Source organism: Oncorhynchus tshawytscha, linkage group LG03, assembly GCF_018296145.1.
Source record: "Oncorhynchus tshawytscha isolate Ot180627B linkage group LG03, Otsh_v2.0, whole genome shotgun sequence".
Taxonomy (NCBI): domain Eukaryota; kingdom Metazoa; phylum Chordata; class Actinopteri; order Salmoniformes; family Salmonidae; genus Oncorhynchus; species Oncorhynchus tshawytscha.
Genome location: NC_056431.1, coordinates 64,248,076 through 64,265,510, shown reverse-complemented (window position 1 = coordinate 64,265,510; position 17,435 = coordinate 64,248,076). Strand labels below are relative to the sequence as shown.

Below are 17,435 nucleotides of genomic sequence, written 5' to 3'. Positions count from 1 at the left end.
ACAGTTGTCTGATATGTAGCTCTGATACCATATCCATATCTACAAAACAGTTGTCTGATATGTAGCTGATACCATATCCATATCTACAAAACAGTTGTCTGATATGTAGCTCTGATACTATATCCATATCTACAAAACAGTTGTCTGATATGTAGCTGATACTATATCCATATCTACAAAACAGTTGTCTGATATGTAGCTGATACTATATCCATACCTACAAAACAGTTGTCTGATATGTAGCTGATACCATATCCATATCTACAAAACAGTTGTCTGATATGTAGCTCTGATACCATATCCATATCTACAAAACAGTTGTCTGATATGTAGCTCTGATACTATATCCATATCTACAAAACAGTTGTCTGATATGTAGCTCTGATACCATATCCATATCTACAAAACAGTTGTCTGATATGTAGCTGATACCATATCCATATCTACAAAACAGTTGTCTGATATGTAGCTCTGATACCATATCCGTATCTACAAAACAGTTGTCTGATATGTAGCTCTGATACCATATCCATATCTACAAAACAGTTGTCTGATATGTAGCTCTGATACCATATCCATATCTACAAAACAGTTGTCTGATATGTAGCTCTGATACTATATCCATATCTAAAAAACAGTTGTCTGATATGTAGCTCTGATACCATATCCATATCTACAAAACAGTTGTCTGATATGTAGCTCTGATACTATATCCATATCTACAAAACAGTTGTCTGATATGTAGCTCTGATACCATATCCATATGTACAAAACAGTTGTCTGATATGTAGCTGATACCATATCCATATCTACAAAACAGTTGTCTGATATGTAGCTGATACTATATCCATACCTACAAAACAGTTGTCTGATATGTAGCTGATACTATATCCATACCTACAAAACAGTTGTCTGATATGTAGCTCTGATACCATATATATATCTACAAAACAGTTGTCTGATATGTAGCTCTGATACCATATCCATATCTACAAAACAGTTGTCTGATATGTAGCTGATATTATATCCATACCTACAAAACAGTTGTCTGATATGTAGCTCTGGTACCATATCCATATGTACAAAACAGTTGTCTGATATGTAACTGATACTATATCCAGATCTAAAAAACAGTTGTCTGAAATGTAGCTGATACCATATCGATATCTACAAAACAGTTGTCTGATATGTAGCTGATACCATATCCATATCTACAAAACAGTTGTATGATATGTAGCTGATACCATATCCATATCTACAAAACAGTTGTCTGATATGTAGCTCTGATACCATATCCATATCTACAAAACAGTTGTATGATATGTAGCTGATACTATATCCATACCTACAAAACAGTTGTCTGATATGTAGCTGATACTATATCCATATCTACAAAACAGTTGTATGATATGTAGCTGATACTATATCCATATCTACAAAACAGTTGTCTGATATGTAGCTCTGATACCATATCCATATCTACAAAACAGTTGTCTGATATGTAGCTGATACTATATCCATATCTACAAAACAGTTGTCTGATATGTAGCTCTGATACCATATCCATATCTACAAAACAGTTGTCTGATATGTAGCTCTGATACTATATCCATGTCTACAAAACAGTTGTATGATATGTAGCTGATACTATATCCATATCTACAAAACAGTTGTCTGATATGTAGCTCTGATACCATATCCATATCTACAAAACAGTTGTCTGATATGTAGCTCTGATACCATATCCATATGTACAAAACAGTTCTCTGATATGTAACTGATACTATATCCAGATCTAAAAAACAGTTGTCTGAAATGTAGCTGATACCATATCCATATCTACAAAACAGTTGTCTGATATGTAGCTGATACCATATCCATATCTACAAAACAGTTGTCTGATATGTAGCTGATACTATATCCATATCTACAAAACAGTTGTCTGATATGTAGCTCTGATACCATATCCATATCTACAAAACAGTTGTCTGATATGTAGCTGATATTATATCCATACCTACAAAACAGTTGTCTGATATGTAACTGATACTATATCCATACCTACAAAACAGTTGTCTGATATGTAGCTGATACTATATCCATACCTACAAAACAGTTGTCTGATATGTAGCTCTGATACCATATCCATACCTACAAAACAGTTGTCTGATATGTAACTGATACTATATCCATACCTACAAAACAGTTGTCTGATATGTAGCTGATACTATATCCATACCTACAAAACAGTTGTCTGATATGTAGCTCTGATACCATATCCATATCTACAAAACAGTTGTCTGATATGTAACTAATACTATATCCATATCTACAAAACAGTTGTCTGATATGTAGCTCTGATACCATATCCATATCTACAAAACAGTTGTCTGATATGTAGCTCTGATACCATATCCATATCTACAAAACAGTTGTATGATATGTAGCTGATACTATATCCATACCTACAAAACAGTTGTCTGATATGTAGCTGATACTATATCCATATCTACAAAACAGTTGTATGATATGTAGCTGATACTATATCCATATCTACAAAACAGTTGTCTGATATGTAGCTCTGATACCATATCCATATCTACAAAACAGTTGTCTGATATGTAGCTGATACTATATCCATATCTACAAAACAGTTGTCTGATATGTAGCTCTGATACCATATCCATATCTACAAAACAGTTGTCTGATATGTAGCTCTGATACTATATCCATGTCTACAAAACAGTTGTATGATATGTAGCTGATACTATATCCATATCTACAAAACAGTTGTCTGATATGTAGCTCTGATACCATATCCATATCTACAAAACAATTGTCTGATATGTAGCTCTGATACTATATCCATATCTACAAAACAGTTGTCTGATATGTAGCTGATACTATATCCATATCTACAAATTATTGTCTGATATGTAGCTGATACTATATCCATATCTACAAAACAGTTGTCTGATATGTAGCTCTGATACCATATCCATATCTACAAAACAGTTGTCTGATATGTAGCTGATACTATATCCATATCTACAAAACAGTTGTCTGATATGTAGCTCTGATACCATATCCATATCTACAAAACAGTTGTATGATATGTAGCTGATACTATATCCATATCTAAAAAAACAGTTGTCTGATATGTAGCTGATACTATATCCATATCTACAAAACAGTTGTCTGATATGTAGCTCTGATACCATATCCATATCTACAAAACAGTTGTCTGATATGTAGCTCTGATACCATATCCATATCTACAAAACAGTTGTCTGATATGTAGCTGATACTATATCCATATCTACAAAACAGTTGTCTGATATGTAGCTCTGATACCATATCCATATCTACAAAACAGTTGTCTGATATGTAGCTCTGATACCATATCCATATCTACAAAACAGTTGTCTGATATGTAGCTGATACTATATCCATATCTACAAAACAGTTGTCTGATATGTAGCTCTGATACCATATCCATATCTACAAAACAGTTGTCTGATATGTAGCTCTGATACCATATCCATATCTACAAAACAGTTGTCTGATATGTAGCTCTGATACCATATCCATATCTACAAAACAGCTCTGATACCATATCCATATCTACAAAACAGTTTGTCTGATATGTAGCTCTGATACCATATCCATATCTACAAAACAGTTGTCTGATATGTAGCTGATACCATATCCATATCTACAAAACAGTTGTCTGATATGTAGCTCTGATACCATATCCATATCTACAAAACAGTTGTCTGATATGTAGCTGATACCATATCCATATCTACAAAACAGTTGTCTGATATGTAGCTCTGATACTATATCCATATCTACAAAACAGTTGTCTGATATGTAGCTGATACTATATCCATATCTACAAAACAGTTGTCTGATATGTAGCTGATACTATATCCATACCTACAAAACAGTTGTCTGATATGTAGCTGATACCATATCCATATCTACAAAACAGTTGTCTGATATGTAGCTCTGATACCATATCCATATCTACAAAACAGTTGTCTGATATGTAGCTCTGATACTATATCCATATCTACAAAACAGTTGTCTGATATGTAGCTCTGATACCATATCCATATCTACAAAACAGTTGTCTGATATTTAGCTGATACCATATCCATATCTACAAAACAGTTGTCTGATATGTAGCTCTGATACCATATCCGTATCTACAAAACAGTTGTCTGATATGTAGCTCTGATACCATATCCATATCTACAAAACAGTTGTCTGATATGTAGCTCTGATACCATATCCATATCTACAAAACAGTTGTCTGATATGTAGCTCTGATACTATATCCATATCTAAAAAACAGTTGTCTGATATGTAGCTCTGATACCATATCCATATCTACAAAACAGTTGTCTGATATGTAGCTCTGATACTATATCCATATCTACAAAACAGTTGTCTGATATGTAGCTCTGATACCATATCCATATGTACAAAACAGTTGTCTGATATGTAGCTGATACCATATCCATATCTACAAAACAGTTGTCTGATATGTAGCTGATACTATATCCATACCTACAAAACAGTTGTCTGATATGTAGCTGATACTATATCCATACCTACAAAACAGTTGTCTGATATGTAGCTCTGATACCATATATATATCTACAAAACAGTTGTCTGATATGTAGCTCTGATACCATATCCATATCTACAAAACAGTTGTCTGATATGTAGCTGATATTATATCCATACCTACAAAACAGTTGTCTGATATGTAGCTCTGGTACCATATCCATATGTACAAAACAGTTGTCTGATATGTAACTGATACTATATCCAGATCTAAAAAACAGTTGTCTGAAATGTAGCTGATACCATATCGATATCTACAAAACAGTTGTCTGATATGTAGCTGATACCATATCCATATCTACAAAACAGTTGTATGATATGTAGCTGATACCATATCCATATCTACAAAACAGTTGTCTGATATGTAGCTCTGATACCATATCCATATCTACAAAACAGTTGTATGATATGTAGCTGATACTATATCCATACCTACAAAACAGTTGTCTGATATGTAGCTGATACTATATCCATATCTACAAAACAGTTGTATGATATGTAGCTGATACTATATCCATATCTACAAAACAGTTGTCTGATATGTAGCTCTGATACCATATCCATATCTACAAAACAGTTGTCTGATATGTAGCTGATACTATATCCATATCTACAAAACAGTTGTCTGATATGTAGCTCTGATACCATATCCATATCTACAAAACAGTTGTCTGATATGTAGCTCTGATACTATATCCATGTCTACAAAACAGTTGTATGATATGTAGCTGATACTATATCCATATCTACAAAACAGTTGTCTGATATGTAGCTCTGATACCATATCCATATCTACAAAACAGTTGTCTGATATGTAGCTCTGATACCATATCCATATGTACAAAACAGTTCTCTGATATGTAACTGATACTATATCCAGATCTAAAAAACAGTTGTCTGAAATGTAGCTGATACCATATCCATATCTACAAAACAGTTGTCTGATATGTAGCTGATACCATATCCATATCTACAAAACAGTTGTCTGATATGTAGCTGATACTATATCCATATCTACAAAACAGTTGTCTGATATGTAGCTCTGATACCATATCCATATCTACAAAACAGTTGTCTGATATGTAGCTGATATTATATCCATACCTACAAAACAGTTGTCTGATATGTAACTGATACTATATCCATACCTACAAAACAGTTGTCTGATATGTAGCTGATACTATATCCATACCTACAAAACAGTTGTCTGATATGTAGCTCTGATACCATATCCATATCTACAAAACAGTTGTCTGATATGTAACTGATACTATATCCATACCTACAAAACAGTTGTCTGATATGTAGCTGATACTATATCCATACCTACAAAACAGTTGTCTGATATGTAGCTCTGATACCATATCCATATCTACAAAACAGTTGTCTGATATGTAACTAATACTATATCCATATCTACAAAACAGTTGTCTGATATGTAGCTCTGATACCATATCCATATCTACAAAACAGTTGTCTGATATGTAGCTCTGATACCATATCCATATCTACAAAACAGTTGTATGATATGTAGCTGATACTATATCCATACCTACAAAACAGTTGTCTGATATGTAGCTGATACTATATCCATATCTACAAAACAGTTGTATGATATGTAGCTGATACTATATCCATATCTACAAAACAGTTGTCTGATATGTAGCTCTGATACCATATCCATATCTACAAAACAGTTGTCTGATATGTAGCTGATACTATATCCATATCTACAAAACAGTTGTCTGATATGTAGCTCTGATACCATATCCATATCTACAAAACAGTTGTCTGATATGTAGCTCTGATACTATATCCATGTCTACAAAACAGTTGTATGATATGTAGCTGATACTATATCCATATCTACAAAACAGTTGTCTGATATGTAGCTCTGATACCATATCCATATCTACAAAACAATTGTCTGATATGTAGCTCTGATACTATATCCATATCTACAAAACAGTTGTCTGATATGTAGCTGATACTATATCCATATCTACAAATTATTGTCTGATATGTAGCTGATACTATATCCATATCTACAAAACAGTTGTCTGATATGTAGCTCTGATACCATATCCATATCTACAAAACAGTTGTCTGATATGTAGCTGATACTATATCCATATCTACAAAACAGTTGTCTGATATGTAGCTCTGATACCATATCCATATCTACAAAACAGTTGTATGATATGTAGCTGATACTATATCCATATCTAAAAAAACAGTTGTCTGATATGTAGCTGATACTATATCCATATCTACAAAACAGTTGTCTGATATGTAGCTCTGATACCATATCCATATCTACAAAACAGTTGTATGATATGTAGCTGATACTATATCCATATCTACAAAACAGTTGTCTGATATGTAGCTCTGATACCATATCCATATCTACAAAACAGTTGTCTGATATGTAGCTCTGATACTATATCCATGTCTACAAAACAGTTGTATGATATGTAACTGATACCATATCCATATCTACAAAACAGTTGTCTGATATGTAACTGATACCATATCCATACCTACAAAACAGTTGTCTGATATGTAACTGATACCATATCCATACCTACAAAACAGTTGTCTGATATGTAGCTGATACCATATCCATATCTACAAAACAGTTCTCTGATATGTAACTGATACCATATCCATACCTACAAAACAGTTGTCTGATATGTAACTGATACCATATCCATACCTACAAAACAGTTGTCTGATATGTAACTGATACTATATCCATACCTACAAAACAGTTGTCTGATATGTAGCTGATACTATATCCATACCTACAAAACAGTTGTCTGATATGTAACTGATACTATATCCATACCTACAAAACAGTTTTCTGATATGTAGCTGATACTATGTCCATACCTACAAAACAGTTGTCTGATATGTAACTGATACTATATCCATACCTACAAAACAGTTGTCTGATATGTAGCTGATACCATATCCATACCTACAAAACAGTTGTCTGATATGTAACTGATACTATATCCATACCTACAAAACAGTTGTCTGATATGTAACTGATACTATATCCATACCTACAAAACAGTTGTCTGATATGTAACTGATACTATATCCATACCTACAAAACAGTTGTCTGATATGTAACTGATACTATATCCATACCTACAAAACAGTTGTCTGATATGTAACTGATACTATTCATACCTACAAAACAGTTGTCTGATATGTAACTGATACTATATCCATACCTACAAAACAGTTTTCTGATATGTAGCTGATACTATGTCCATACCTACAAAACAGTTGTCTGATATGTAACTGATACTATATCCATACCTACAAAACAGTTGTCTGATATGTAGCTGATACCATATCCATACCTACAAAACAGTTGTCTGATATGTAGCTGATACCATATCCATATCTACAAAACAGTGGATATGCTGTGGATGTCTTCCTCTCTGCATGATGATGTGTAAAGGATGTCTTCCTCTCTGCATGATGAGGTGTAAAGGATGGGTTCCTCTGCGTGATGATGTGTAAAGGATGGGTTCCTCTCTGCATGATGATGTGTAAAGGATGGGTTCCTCTGCGTGATGATGTGTAAAGGATGGGTTCCTCTCTGCATGATGATGATGATGTGTAAAGGATGGGTTCCTCTCTGCATGATGATGTGTAAAGGATGGGTTCCTCTCTGCATGATGATGATGTGTAAAGGATGGGTTCTCTCTGCATGATGATGATGATTGTAAAGGATGGGTTCCTCTCTGCATGATGATGATGATGATGATGATGTGTAAAGGATGGGTTCCTCTCTGCATGATGATGATGTGTAAAGGATGGGTTCCTCTCTGCATGATGATGATGTGTAAAGGATGGGTTCCTCTCTGCATGATGATGATGTGTAAAGGATGGGTTCCTCCTCTGCATGATGATGTGTGATGGGTTCATCTGCGTGAGATGTGTAAAGGATGGGCTCTCTGCATGATGATGTGTAGAGGATGGGTTCCTCTGCGTGATGATGTGTAAAGGATGGGTTCCTCTCTGCATGATGATGATGTGTAAAGGATGGGTTCCTCCCTGCATGATGATGATGATGTGTAAAGGATGGGTTCCTCTCTGCATGATGATGATGTGTAAAGGATGGGTTCCTCTCTGCATGATGATGTGTAAAGGATGGGTTCCTCTCTGCATGATGATGATGTGTAAAGGATGGGTTCCTCTCTGCATGATGATGATGTTTAAAGGATGGGTTCCTCTCTGCATGATGATGATGTGTAAAGGATGGGTTCCTCTCTGCATGATGATGATGTGTAAAGGATGGGTTCCTCTCTCCATGATGAAGATGTGTAAAGGATGGGTTCCTCTCTGCATGATGATGTGTAAAGGATGGGTTCCTCTCTGCATGATGATGTGTAAAGGATGGGTTCCTCTCTGCATGATGATGTGTAAAGGATGGGTTCCTCTCTGCATGATGATGTGTAAAGGATGGGTTCCTCTCTGCATGATGATGTGTAAAGGATGGGTTCCTCTCTGCATGATGAGGTGTAAAGGATGGGTTCCTCTCTGCATGATGATGTGTAAAGGATGGGTTCCTCTCTGCATGATGATGTGTAAAGGATGGGTTCCTCTCTGCATGATGATGTGTATAGACTTTCTTTTTTTGCTATTGTGTTATTGACTGTACGCTTGTTTATTCCATGTGTAACTCTGTGTTGTTGTTTCTGTCACACTGCTATGCTTTATCTTGGCCAGGTTGCAGTTGTAAATGAGAACTTGTTCTCAACTAGCTTACCTGGTTAAATAAAGGTAAAATATATATATATTTTTTAAATGTGTATGATATTTATATATGCATGATGATGTGTAAAGGATGGCATGCCTGAGGCAGTGTGTGAGAGATCATCTATCAATACTTGATACACACATCACAATGAGGTGAGAACGACTGAGATCTATTCAGACACTCTCTATGCTAGATCTATTCAGACATGCTTATCCATTGGTTTGACAGTAAACACGTCATAGCTCTGTGCTATATTGCATTGCTACAGTAAACTCTCCTCTCATCAACTCCCTCTCTGTACTAGGAGAAGAGGTAAATGCCAGTGTTTTATCCTCAGTAAAGAGGATATGGGGATGCCAACACTGATTGAAAAGCATGATAGCAAGAGATACAGTAGATACAGTGTGAGAGAGAGAGAGAGAGGGAGAGAGGGAGAGAGAGGGAGAGGGAGAGAGTGAGAGAAAGATACACAGGGAGAGTTAAAACCACAGCCAGGCCAAAAGGCACAAATCCACATACTCCACTCCAAAGTTTATACATACACCCCCACCACTGTAATGACCACCTGTCTGGCATCAAAGGTCAGATATGGATCAGGGAAAGGTCAGGGAGAGTGAGAGCTAGCGAAGGAGAAAAATAAGCCTAATTAACTACAGTAATAGGCTGCCGTCCATGGGCTTAGAGGGAGAGTTGTTTACGCAGGATAGTGAAATATTAGCCTGTTATGTGTGTCAGTGAAATACCAGTTCTATGGTTACAGGGATCGCTGAGTTTACTGCATGATTGTATGAGCTAACGTTGCTGTGACTGAAGCAAACAGCAACTTGCAACAGTAGTGACCCATAACCAACTGAACACCACATTACTGACCTCCATACAGTTACTAATAGACAGCAGTGGTGGAATCAAGAGATAAATGCAAACTAATTGTAGGCTACATATTTTGTTTTTAATTAGTTAACCTAGCCTAATTCCATAACCATTTTATTTAACCTATAAACATACTTGTAATATAAAGTGTTTCAGAGACAGTGGGATGAGGCCTGCTCACCTGCTCTCTGAATGTGCCTGTCGATGATACCGCTGAGCAGGTTCATTATCGTGTCTAGTTTGTATGCAGTGCCAGACCCAGCCTCCAGTGAAGTGGGTAGAGACTGTAATCAAGTGTGGAGTGCGAAGGAGACTTAGCACGGCAGATGAAGTCTCTGTCACCATGTACTCAAATGAACTTACAGTATGTATACACTCATAAACAAAGGCTAGCACACACAAGTCATTGCATGGGTGATTTTCTTATTAGAGCGGACATTTGGTGTCCCCCGATCTATTTACCCAACACTTTCACACCGATCCTTGAGGGAGGAAAACCTGACATTCCTGCCTACAAACACACTAGTGTGTGTGTGTGAGGGATGAGGTATGGATAGTGTGCTAGAGAGGTAACAGAAAGGAAGTGAGACTTTATAGTAAAACACTATAGAGAAGAAACCTGGTCTGTGGGTAATAGAGGAACAAAGAAGGAAAATCACCATTCTAAATATGAATACATTCTCTTTGTCAGCCCCCAACCATAGAGCCCCAGTAATGTCATTAAATAATGGAACGTGTCAGCAAGATTTTAACGCGACCACTTCCCTTTCCCTCATACCCCCCCTCACCCCCCCCGTCCTCATCATCCCATCCCTATCCTACAATCAATCTTCATCCCTGTGAGAAACACCATCAAATCAGTCATCTAAAAGGCATTAATGACTCCATGCACTGACGTGCCATCACTTTGAGCTGCAGTCTGATAAATAGGCCCAAAAATACCTGTTTATCTTCAGAGAGAGAGAGAGAGAGAGAGACAGAGAGAGAGACAGAGAGTGAGAGAGAGATAGAGATAGAGAGAGAGAGAGAGAGAGAGAGAGACAGAGAGAGAGAGAGAGAGAGACAGAGACAAAGACAGAGAGAGAGGGAGCCAAGCCAATGGCATGTACCAGATGCTCAGCAGGCTCTGTTCACACTTACTGGCCTGAGGCCAAACCACGACCAACAACATTAGACACTCTGGAACAAAAAGCCTTCACTATATCATCCTGGAATATCCAAGGCCTGAGGTCATCTGCCTTTGGCCTAAAGAGCAGAAACCCAGACTTCACCAAAGAAATCGGTAATACAGACAAGAAACCTGGTATAGAGGAGACAGACCCACTGGTTGCCCTCTAGGTTACAGAGAGCTGGTAGTCCCATCCACCAAACTACCAGGTGTGAAACAGGGAAGGGACTCAGGGGGTATGCTAATTTGGTATAGAGCAGACCTAACTCACTCCATTAAATTTATCAAAACAGGAACATTCTACATTTAGCTAGAAATTCAAAAGGAAATTATCCTAACAGAGAAAAATGTCTTCCTGTGTGCTACCTATATCCCCCCACTAGAATCCCCATATTTTAATGAAGTCAGCTTCTCCATCCTGGAGGGGGAAATCAATCATTTCCAGGCCCAGGGACATGTACTAGTCTGTGGCGACCTAAATGCCAGAACCGGACAAGAACCTGACACCCTCAGCACACAGGGGGAAAAACACCTGCCTGGAGGTGACAGCATTCCCTCCCACATATGCCCCCCTAGGCACAACTATGACAACATAACCAACAAAAACGGGTCACAACTCCTGCAGCTCTGTCGCACGCTGGGTATGTACATAGTCAATGGTAGGCTTTGAGGGGACTCCTATGGTAGGTACACCTGTAGCTCATCTCTTGGCAGTAGTACTGTAGACTACTTTATCACTGACCTCAACCCAGAGTCTCTCAGAGCATTCACAGTCAGCCCACTGACACCCCTATCAGACCACAGCAAAATCACAGTCTACTTAAACAGAGCAATACTCAATCATGAGGCATCAAAGCCAAAGGAACTGCGTAACATTAAGAAATGCTATAGATGGAAGGAATGCAGTTTGGAAACCTACCAAAAAACAATTAGGCAACAACAAATTCAATCCCTTTTAGACAATTTCCTGGGTAAAACGTTCCACTGTAATAGTGAAGGTGTAAACTTGGCAGTAGAAAATCTTAACAGTATATTTGACCTCTCAGCTTCCCTCAAAATCTCAAATAGAAAACTGAAGAAAATGAACAACAATGACAAATGGTTTGATGAAGAATGCAAAAATCTAAGAAAGAAATTGAGAAACCTGTCCAACCAAAAACATAGAGACCCGGAAAACCTGAGTCTAAACCTTCACTATTGTCACGCCCTGGTCAAAGTATTTTGTGTTTATCTTCATTTATTTGGTCAGGCCAGGGTGTGGCATGGGTTTTTGTATGTGGTGTGTATATATTGGGATTGTAGCTAGTGGGGTGATCTAGCAAAGTCTATGGCTGTCTGGAGTGGTTCTCAATCAGAGGCAGGTGTTTATCGTTGTCTCTGATTGGGAACCATATTTAGGCAGCCATATTCTTTGAGTTTGTCGTGGGTGATTGTCCTTAGTGTCCTTTTTCCTGTCTCTGTGTTTGCACCAGATAGGACTGTTTCGGTTTTCACATTTTCATTATTTTGGTAGTTTTTTCATGTATAGGTTTTCCTTTATTAAAATAACATGAATCATCACAACGCTGCATTTTGGTCCGACTCTCCTTTACACCTAGAAAACCGTTACAGAATCACCCACCACAAACGGACCAAGCAGCGTGTCAACAGGCAGGAGCCACAGGAGAGGCAACAGAGGCAGCAGCAGCAGGAGCAGCAGCAGCTGCAGTGGGAAAGGCTGCACTACCTGGAGAAATGGACATGGGAGGACGAACTGGACGGTAAAGGACCCTGGGCTCAGCCTGGAGAATATCTCCGCCCCAAGGAAGAACTGGAGGCGGCGAAAGCTGAGAGGCGCAGGTATGAGGAAGCAGCACGGCGAAGCGGATGGAAGCCCGTGAGTCAGCCCCAAAAATGTATTGGGGGGGGCTCACAGGGAGCATGGCGACGCTAGGTAGGAGACCTACGCCAACTTCCTGTGCTTACCGGGGGGCTAGAGAGACCGGGCAGGCACCGTGTTATGCAGTGGTGCGCACGGTGTCCCCAGTGCGGGTGCATAGCCCGGTGCGGTATATTCCAGCTCCGCGTATCGGCCGGGCTAGATTGAGTGTCGAGCCAAATGCCATGAAGCCGGCTCTACGCATCTGGTCCCCAGTGCGTCTCCTTGGGCCGGCTTACATGGCACCAGCCTTGCGCTCGGTGTCTCCGGTTCGCCTGCATAGCCCAGTGCGGGCTATTCCACCTCACGGCACTGGCAGGGCGACTGAGAGCATTCAACCAGGTAAGGTTGGACGGGCTCGGTGCTCAAGAGCTCCAGTGCGCCTGCACGGTCCGGTCTATCCAGTATCACCTCCACACACCAGCCCTCCGGTGGCAGCTCCCCGCACCAGGCTTCCTGTGAGTGTCCTCGGTTCAGTACCACCAGTGCCAGCACCACGCATCAGGCCTACAGTGCGCCTCGCCTCTCCAGCGCTGCCGGAGCCTTTCTCCTCTCCTGCGCTGCTGGAGTCTCCCGCCTGTTCAGCGCAGCCAGAGCCTTCCTCCTCTACAGCGCTGCTGGAGTCTCCCGCCTGTTCAGCGCAGCTAGAGCTGCCAGCCTGCATGGCGCAGCCAGAGCTGCCAGCCTGCATGGAGCAGCCAGAGTTGTCAGTCTGCATGAAGCAGCCAGAGCTGCCAGTCTGCATGAAGCAGCCAGAGCTGCCAGCCTGCATGGAGCAGACAGAGCTGTCGGTCTGCATGGAGCAGCCAGAGCTGTCGGTCTGCATGGAGCAGCCAGAGCTGTCAGTCTACATGGAGCAGCCAGAGCTGTCAGTCTGCATGGAGCAGCCAGAGCTGTCAGTCTGCATGGAGCAGCCAGAGCTGTCAGTCTGCATGAGGCAGCCAGAGATGTCAGTCTGTATGAAGCAGCCAGAGATGTCAGTCTGCATGAAGCCGCCAGAGATGTCAGTCTGCATGAAGCAGCCAGATATGTCAGTCTGCATGAAGCAGCCAGAGATGTCAGTCTGCATGAAGCAGCCAGAGCTGTCAGTCTGCATGAAGCAGCCAGAGCTGCCAGTCTGCAAGGAGCTGCCAGTCTGCAAGGAGCTGCCAGCCTGCAAGGAGTTGCCAGTCTGCAAGGAGCTGCCAGTCTGCAAGGAGCTGCCAGTCTGCAAGGAGCCGCCAGAGCTGCCAGTCTGTAAGAAGCCGCCAGAGCTGTCAGCCTACATGGAGCAGCCAGAGCAGCCAGTCAGCTTGGAGCAGCCAGAGCCGCCAGTCAGCATGGAGCAGCCAGATCTTTCAGTCTGCCAGGATCCGCCAGTCAGCCAGACCCTTCCAGATCTGCCAGACAGCCAGACTCTTCCAGATCTGCCAGTCAGCCAGACTCTTCCAGATCTGCCAGTCAGCCAGACTCTTCCAGATCTGCCAGTCAGCCAGACTCTTCCAGATCTGCCAGTCAGCCAGACTCTTCCAGATCTGCTAGTCAACCAGACTCTTCCAGATCTGCCAGTCAACTAGACTCTTCCAGATCTGCCAGTCAACCAGACTCTTCCAGATCTGCCAGTCAACCAGACTCTTCCAGATCTGCTAGTCAACCAGACTCTTCCAGATCCGCCAGTCAGCCGGGATCTGCCAGAACTGCCAGTCGGCCAGGATCTGCCAGTCGGCCAGGATCTGCCAGTCGGCCAGGATCCGCCAGTCGGCCAGGATCCGCCAGTCAGCCAGGATCTGCCAGTCAGCCAGGATCTGCCAGTCAGCCAGGATCTGCCAGCCAGCCAGGATCTGGTAGATCCATCAACCTGCCTGAGCTTCCTCTCACTCCTGAGCTTCCTCTCACTCCCGAGCTTTCTCTCACTCCCAATCTTCCCCTCAGTCCCGAGCTGCCTCAGTCCTGAGCTGTCCTTCAGTCCCAATCTGCTCCTCAGTCCAGTGGGGTTATGGGTGAGGACTACTAGGCCATGGTCGGCGGCGAGGGTGGACTATCCAGGGACGCGAGGAGAGGGGAGTAAGACATATACTGAGTGGGGTCCACGTCCCGCGCCGGAGCCGCCACCATGGACAGACGCCCACCCGGACCCTCCCTATTGTTTTGAGGTGCGTTCGGGAGTCCGCACCTTAGGGGGGGGGGGTTCTGTCACGCCCTGGTCGAAGTATTTTGTGTTTATCTTTATTTATTGGGTCAGGCCAGGGTGTGGCATGGGTTTTTGTATATGGTGTGTATATATTGGGATTGTAGCTAGTGGGGTGATCTAGCAAAGTCTATGGCTGTCTGGAGTGGTTCTCAATCAGAGGCAGGTGTTTATCGTTGTCTCTGATTGGGAACCATATTTAGGCAGCCATATTCTTTGAGTTTGTCGTGGGTGATTGTCCTTAGTGTCCTTTTTCCTGTCTCTGTGTTTGCACCAGATAGGACTGTTTCGGTTTTCACATTTCCATTATTTTGGTAGTTTTTTCATGTATAGGTTTTCCTTTATTAAAATAACATGAATCATCACAACGCTGCATTTTGGTCCGACTCTCCTTCACCACAAGAGTACCGTTAAAACTATGGTGAATCACTAAAACAATACACAAATACACTACGGAAAAAGAAGGAACAGCATGTCATAAATCAGCTCAATGTAATTGAGGAATCCATAGACTCTAACCACTTCTGGGAAAATTGGAAAACACTAAACAAACAACAACACGAAGAATTATCTATCCAAAATGGAGATACATGGGTAAACCACTTCTCCAATCTTTTTGGCTCTATAACAAAGAATAAAGAGCAAAAACATATACATGATCAAATACAGATCTTAGAATCAACTATTAAAGACTACCAGAACCCACTGGATTCTCCAATTACATTGAATGAGTTACAGGACAAAATAAAAACCCTCCAACCCAAAAAGGCCTGTGGTGTTGATGGTATCCTCAATGAAATTATCAAATATACAGACAACAAATTCCAATTGGCTATACTAAAACTCTTTAACATCATCCTTAGCTCTGGCATCTTCCCCAATATTTGGAACCAAGGACTGATCACCCCAATCCACAAAAGTGGAGACAAATTTGATCCCAATAAGTACCGTGGAATATGCGTCAACAGTAACCTTGGGAAAATCCTCTGCATTAACATTAACAGCAGACTCGTACACTTCCTCAATGAAAACAATGTACTGAGCAAATGTCAAATTGGCTTTTTACCAAATTACCGTACAACAGACCATGTATTCACCCTGCACACCCTAATTGACCACCAAACAAACCAAAACAAAGGCAAAGTCTTCTCATGCTTTGTTGATTTCAAAAAAGCCTTCGACTCAATTTGGCATGAGGGTCTGCTATACAAACTGATGGAAAGTGGTGTTGGGGGTAAAACATATGACATTATAAAATCCACGTACACAAACAAGTGTGTGGTTAAAATTGGCAAAAAACACACAAATTTCTTCACACAGGGTCGTGGGGTTAGACAGGGATGCAGCTTAAGCCCCACCCTCTTCAACATATATATCAACAAATTGGCGCGGGCACTAGAAAAGTCTGCAGCACCTGGCCTCACCCTACTAGAATCCGAAGTCAAATGTCTGCTGTTTGCTGATGATCTGGTGCTTCTGTCACCAACCAAGGAGGGCCTACAGCAGCACCTAGATCTTATCCACAGATTCTGTCAGACCTGGGCCCTGACAGTAAATCTCAGTAAGACCAAAATAATGGTGTTCCAAAAAAGGTCCAGTCACCAGGACCACAAATACAAATTCCATCTAGACACTGTTGCCCTAGAGCACACAAAAAACTATACATACCTTGGCCTAAACATCAGCGCCACAGGTAACTTCCACAAAGCCGTGAACGATCTGAGAGACAAGGCAAGAAGGGCATTCTATGCCATCAAAAGGAACATCAATTTCAACATACCAATTAGGATTTGGCTAAAAATACTTGAATCAGTCATAGAGCACATTGCCCTTTATGGTTGTGAGGTCTGGGGTCCACTCACCAACCAAAACTTCACAAAATGGGACGCAGAATTCG

The 17,435-nt window shown here is 40.7% G+C and overlaps 1 protein-coding gene across 1 annotated transcript in view; it reads right to left on the bottom strand.

Annotated features, from left to right (window-relative positions):
- The window catches only part of LOC112237601 (unconventional myosin-XVI-like), a 277,352-nt gene that overhangs the window by 168,030 nt on the left and 91,887 nt on the right, over positions 1–17,435 (bottom strand).